At 38.0% G+C, this 6,000-nt stretch overlaps 1 protein-coding gene and 1 long non-coding RNA gene across 4 annotated transcripts in view; one reads left to right on the top strand and one right to left on the bottom strand.

Annotated features, from left to right (window-relative positions):
* Nucleotides 1–514: 514 nt before the first annotated feature.
* On the bottom strand, nt 515–5,377 carry LOC141375904 (uncharacterized). 3 transcript variants are annotated; one of them, XR_012384714.1, is made up of 5 exons: nt 4,840–4,963; nt 4,426–4,503; nt 4,131–4,324; nt 2,525–2,583; nt 515–1,734 (listed from the first exon to the last, which is right to left on the bottom strand). It is a non-coding gene; the product is annotated as an uncharacterized lncRNA (long non-coding RNA). The 3 variants fall into 3 exon arrangements; XR_012384713.1 differs by lacking the exons at nt 4,131–4,324; nt 4,426–4,503 and having other exon boundaries at nt 4,911–5,377; XR_012384712.1 differs by lacking the exons at nt 4,131–4,324; nt 4,426–4,503 and having other exon boundaries at nt 4,840–4,974.
* The window catches only part of ccdc92 (coiled-coil domain containing 92), a 62,445-nt gene continuing 61,424 nt past the window's right edge, over nt 4,980–6,000 (top strand). Inside the window, exon 1 of the mRNA NM_001037705.2 lies at nt 4,980–5,144. The gene's annotated coding sequence lies outside the window, so the exon portion shown is untranslated. The remainder of the gene's footprint in view (nt 5,145–6,000) is intronic.

Genomic DNA, 6,000 nt, shown 5'->3' with positions numbered 1-6,000 from the left:
TTTACCCTTTGTTTACAAAATGATAGATATTTTTATAAAAAAAAGGTAAAAAAATATTAGGTATTTTCCATACACAACATGTAACTACAGTTTTGTCAATGGTGAACAACATTCGGTTTAAGACATTTATATTTTCACACAATGTTAGAAAAAAAATACCACTTGAGTCGATAAGGGTCAAAAATGTCCATGTTCTAAAATGGTCACAAAATATCATATATTAATATTTTTTGCATTAACACTGTAAAAAAATGTAATTTTACAATTCATTTTCGGCAGCTGGGGTGCCCAGTAAAATAACGGCTGTTATATGACAGAAATTTACTGTAAAATAAATTTTAATTTCAATTTCCGGTAAATTTTTGTAATTCAACCTGTTATTTTACGGTAAATTTATGTAATTTAACAGCCGTTATTTTAGGGTTTTTTTTTTCGGCTCGCCAGCAGTTTTTACAGTGTGACATAATTTTTTCACCAGCATTAGTTCTAATCATCACTCAAAAATTCATTTAACTGCCGGAATTTTAATCATTTAAATGCTGATTTGTTTGCAAAATTACACAGGTTATATATACATACTGTATGAACCTAGGATCCAGGAGGAACAATGGGGTTTTCATCCAGGCCGTGGTACACTGGACCAGCTCTACACTCACAACGGGGCTCGAGGGTTCATGGGAGTATGTCCAACCAGTCCACGTGTGTTTTGTTGACTTGAAGAAAGCATTAAGCATGTGTCCCTCGTGGCATTCTGTGGAGGGTGCTCTGGAAGTATGGGGTTAGAGGCGCTCTGTTAAGGGCCGTCTCGTCTTTGTATAAACAAAGTAGTTTGGATTGCATTGCCAGCAATAAGTCAGACTTGTTTCCAATGCATGTTTTACTCGGCAGGGCTGCCCTTTATCACCAATTCTGTTCATAATTTATATCGACAAGAATTTCAAAGCGCAGCCGTGAGCTGAAGAGGGGTCTAATCTGGGGAATACAGGATTTCATCTCTGTTATTCGCAGATGATGTTGTTCTGATGGCTTCATCAAACGTGGACCTTCAGCATACTCTGGGGCGGTTTGCTGCCCTGTGTGATGCGGCTGGGATGAGAATCAGCACCTCCAAGTCTGAGGCCCTGGTGCTCCACCGGAAAAAAAAGTGGTTTGCCATCTCCAGGTCGGAGGAAAGTCCTTACCCCAGGTGGAGGAGTTCAAGCATCTTGTGGTTTTGTTTAAGAGTGAGGGAAGCATGGAACGTGACATAGACAGGCAGATCGTAGTCAATGTAATGCAGTCAATGTACCAGTCTGTTGTGGTAAAGATAGATTTACTGGTCAAGCTACGTTTCTACTCTCACCTATGGTCATGAGCTTTGGGTCATGACCGAAAGGACAAGATCTCGGATACAAGCAGCCAAAATGAGTTTCCTTCGAAGGGTGGCAGGGTGCACCCTTATAGATGGGGTGAGGAGCTCTGTCACCTGGAAGAAGCTCGGAGTAGAGCTGCTACTCCTCCACATCAAGAGAAGTCAAAGTGGCTCGGGCATCTGTTTCGAATGTCATCTACCTAGGGTGATGTTTTAGGCAAGACCCACCAGGAGGAGTCCTCGGGGAAGAGCCAGGACAAGCTGGAGGGACTATTTCTCTCGGCTGGCCTGGGATTGCCTCAGGATCCCACTGGAGGAGCTGGAGGAAGTAACTGGGGAGAGGAAAGTCTGGGGTTCTCTACTAAGACTGCTGCCCCCATGACCTGGCCCCGGAAAAGCGAATGAAATGAATGAATGAACATATATGATATTAAAAAAAATTTTAAAAAAAGTTATTTTCCATATACTACATGTATTTTTTCTTTGTCAATCACAGTTTTGAATGTATCAATGGTAAACAACACTGTTCATTTTGAGGCATTCATAATGTTATGCAGTGTTAGATAAAAAAAAAAATATATATATATATATCATTCTAGTCAATAGTGGACAAAAATGTCCATGTCCAAAAACATAACATATTTTCATATTTTCAGTAATTTAACTGACATTAATGTTTTCCACCAGCACCACCATAATTGCCAAAAATGTATATATTTTTTTCTGGGTTTTAACCCTTTAATAGCTGGTTTGATTACAAAATCCCATTTTGATAAACTGTGTAGCAGATTGCTCACTGTCAGTGAACGCAATAGAGCTCTAGAGCACCCTCTGTTGTGAAATGTCTTTCAAGCTATGACATGACTTAAATTTCTCGAGGTAAAAACATAATCAAGCTTCTGTACTAATGTACTTTTAAGCTGAATTAAAAAAAAAAAAGTGGCAATCAACCAATAAAATCTGAGAACGTGTTTGAAAGAAGCCTTCTTCATGTTTTTTACATACAGTATTTGACACCTACCTGTAAGTAATATTTAGAGGCAAAAAACAAAAACAAAAAAAGTACCTATTAGAATACAGAGCTGTCATTAAAACAAAAATCAGTAAAAGATAGGAAAAAAGTTACATTTTAAAGGTTCAATCTATAGACACTTTAAGAAAGAATTGATTTACCTGTTAAGAGAGTGCTGGTACAGTCTGTGTGGTGGTTGAGCTCCAAAAGCAGTAATGAGCTGCAGGTCATTAAAAAAATGTGGAAACAACAAAAACTCATCATTAAATGGTTCTTCAGGCTTACTACAGTTCTAAACAGAACTAAGAACCTTTAACCTGTTAGCCAGCACTCAATTTTGGGGATTTACACCTACCTAACTTTAAATAGTAAGCTACAAACACAAATTATGTATCATTGGAAAGAAGACACTTTGATCTTTACTGTAGTAAATGGGGAGGTTACATGTAAAAAAAATATATAAAAATGTAATAAATTATGAATTCATGAGAAAAAAAAAGTATTGTGTTTAATATTTGTTTTTCCATATACAAACACAGGAAAACATTAATGTAATGTCCTAGAAAAATATTAATTGAAAGCCAAGTGTCTCATGAGTTTATATTGCAAATTTGATTAAAGTACCATCTTTTTTATTTAGGGTTTTTACATATCAGTATATAAAAGTATAAATTATTATATAATTAGCAGACTACTTGCAATTCATGTTGGGAAAGCAAGAATATTTAGCATTAATTGCAATTACACCATACAGAATTAAATGATAATTAATACCCTTTATCAGTGATGTCCTAGGGCCAGAGGGCTGAGGTAGGCCCATAACCTTTGATTTGGCCCACCATCCCATCTGATGAGAAAGGAAGAATCTAACTGAAAAAGCTAACTAAAATAAATGTTTCAATTAAATGGCGAAAATTAATCAGATTTTGTTTAAATGTATATACTGTCACCCGACAATGGATGACGAATGAGACTGATAAAGAATGATGTGGATGTTTCAATGTTTAGTGTATTTAGCATTGAACTTCACGGTGTCATAAATGTGATTATGTTTTTATGGCATTCATTTATAATTTTAAAAAGTTATACTGCATTAATTAATATGGTATAAAATAATGTTTTCTATTTATTTTGAAATGCCCGATCTTGTCTGATCTCAGATGTAAAGTAGGGTTAAGCCTGGTTAGTACTTGGATTGGAGACTGCCTAGGAATATCAGGTGCTGTAAGCTTACTGAGCTCTTTACAGGGCAATGCAGTGGCGCAGTAGGTAGTTATGTCGCCTCACAGCAAGAAGGTTGCTTGTTCGAGCCTCAGCTGGGTCAATTGGTGTTTCTATGTGGGGTTTGCATGTTTTCCCTGCGTTCGCGTAGATTTTCTCCGGGTGCTCCGGTTTCCCCCACTGTCCAAAGACATGCAGTACAGGTGAATTGGGTAAGGTAAAATGTCCGCAGTGTATGTGTGTGAATGAGCGTGTATGGATGTTTCCCAGAGATGGGTTGCGGCTGAAAGGGCATCCATTGCGTAAAACATGTGCTGGATAAGTTGGATTAATAAAGAGACCAAGCTGAAAGAAAATGAATTAATTTATTTTTAAATATTATTAAATAAATTAGGAAACTACCCATGGTACCCATTGGTATATTTACCTTTGGCCCACGGTTCTTAATGATATTTGGTTTTGGCCATTCATACAAAAAAGTTTGGGCACCCCTGCCCTATATGAATAGATACATAATAATTAAAGAAATTCAAATTACATTCTTACTTTCTTGTTTAAAAAAATGGCTAAAGTAAAATAAAGGACTGGCATGGTGGCTCAGTGGTTAGCACTATTGCCTCACAGCAACATGGTCATTGGTTCAAATCCTGGCTGGACCAGTTGGCATTTCTGTGTGGAGCTTGCATGTTCTCCTCGTGTTGGCGTGGGTTTCCTCCAGGAGCTCCAGCTTCCCCCAAAATCTAAAGACATGTGAAATAAGTGAATTGAATAAACTAAACTGGCCGTAGAGTATGAGAGTATGAGTGTGGCAAGGTAAGAGTGTATGGGTGTTTCCTAGTACTGGGTTGCAGCTGGAAGGGTATCCGCTGTGCAAAACATATGCTGCATAAGTTTGCGGTTCATTTCACTGAGTTGACACCTGATAAATAAGAATAAAGCCGAAAGAAAATTAATGAATGAATGAATGAAAATAAAGAATTAATAATTTGGGATTTTAATAAATAATTTTGTTTGATAAATAAATAAGGAATTAATAAAATAATAATAATAATAATAATAATAATAACATTACTATTATTATTATTGTCTTGACCTCAACTGATCATATGCTAGGCTGTACTTCTTATATTTTCATCTTGGTTTTAAAACATTTCAAATAGCGCTCAACGCACGTCATTATGTTTCTATGGTGATGACGCTTTGGGTCAAATAAATTTCGCTTGACACAATAAGCTCCCCATAAACTTTAACTTACCTTATCCCACTGTACATCACTGACAGCAAGACGACAAAAAAGTGTACTAGTATCGTGTACGTGCGTTTCACCTGCGCCAGAGGCCCGCTGAAGTGCGCGCGCGTGTGTATTTTCCTCAGTATCCCAGCATGCACCGCTTTATTTAGTGTTGTATCTCCGGGAGATGACAGACACAGCCCTCTCTCTCTCTCCTTCTCTCTCTGCCCCAGCGAGGAGACCAAAACCCCGCAGATCTCTCCTCTCAACAGCCCACAGACAGCAGAAGCGACCCCATCACCATTCAGTCGTTCCAGCGCGTCTTTCTGGTAGGTGTCGGCCGCGTCTTTGCGCTTTGCTCCGGTGTAATAATGCGGGCAGCTCGCATCTCTGCTGCACCTGCTCGCTCTCCAGCCTTTGACTGTTTTAAAGCTCACTGTTCTACATGATGTTTAAACGTATGTTGCCAGGTATATTTTGAGTGTAGAGTGTAAGAGCATATTAATCAGGTTGTGTGTGCGTCTGCTGCTTGTTGCGTATTTATTTTCGGACGGATGAGATCATTAATCGACCAGAATGAGTCGCTGCTGGCTGATTATTGTGACAGTAACTGGAGACGACGGTGTTATAAAGTGGCATATAGGTGTCATTGGACACTTATTAACAGGAACACGTTCTTGACTGCTTGTTTTGAATGTCAAGTGTGCATCATACGATATTTGGTATAATTCGCATTAATTTCATGCTGCGTGAATTATACTACTTAAACCATCATCAATTGGTACAGATTTTTAAAGTATATATTTTTGTATGCTTATTATTGATTGAAAGCCTTTGTTTGTAGCTTTACTTATTTTCAGTATTGTTTTGGACACGTGCTGCTGTTTTTTTTTCTGCAAAACTGCAACAGACGCATTCTTCTGTTTTCATACCTGTTAAGTGCATTCTGATGTAATTGTTTTTATTTTAGGATAGTGGTTTATATGGGTGATTGCTGCGCTGTCCGCAATGCAGGTGCTGTTTATGATCCTGCTCATCCCTAGCCATTCTCACGTGCATGTGTTGATGTGCACTGGCCAATCAGATGCTGCCATGAAAGTCCCACATTTTGTCACTCATGAACAATTTTCGCCATTCTATGAGCAGCATATGCTTGGTGTTCTTTAATAAGTGGTTTGTCTAATA

Source organism: Danio rerio, chromosome 8 (assembly GCF_049306965.1).
Source record: "Danio rerio strain Tuebingen ecotype United States chromosome 8, GRCz12tu, whole genome shotgun sequence".
NCBI classification, from domain to species: Eukaryota; Metazoa; Chordata; class Actinopteri; order Cypriniformes; family Danionidae; genus Danio; species Danio rerio.
The sequence above is the reverse complement of the archived record's forward strand: the minus strand, read 5'-3'. Positions and strand labels throughout refer to the sequence as shown.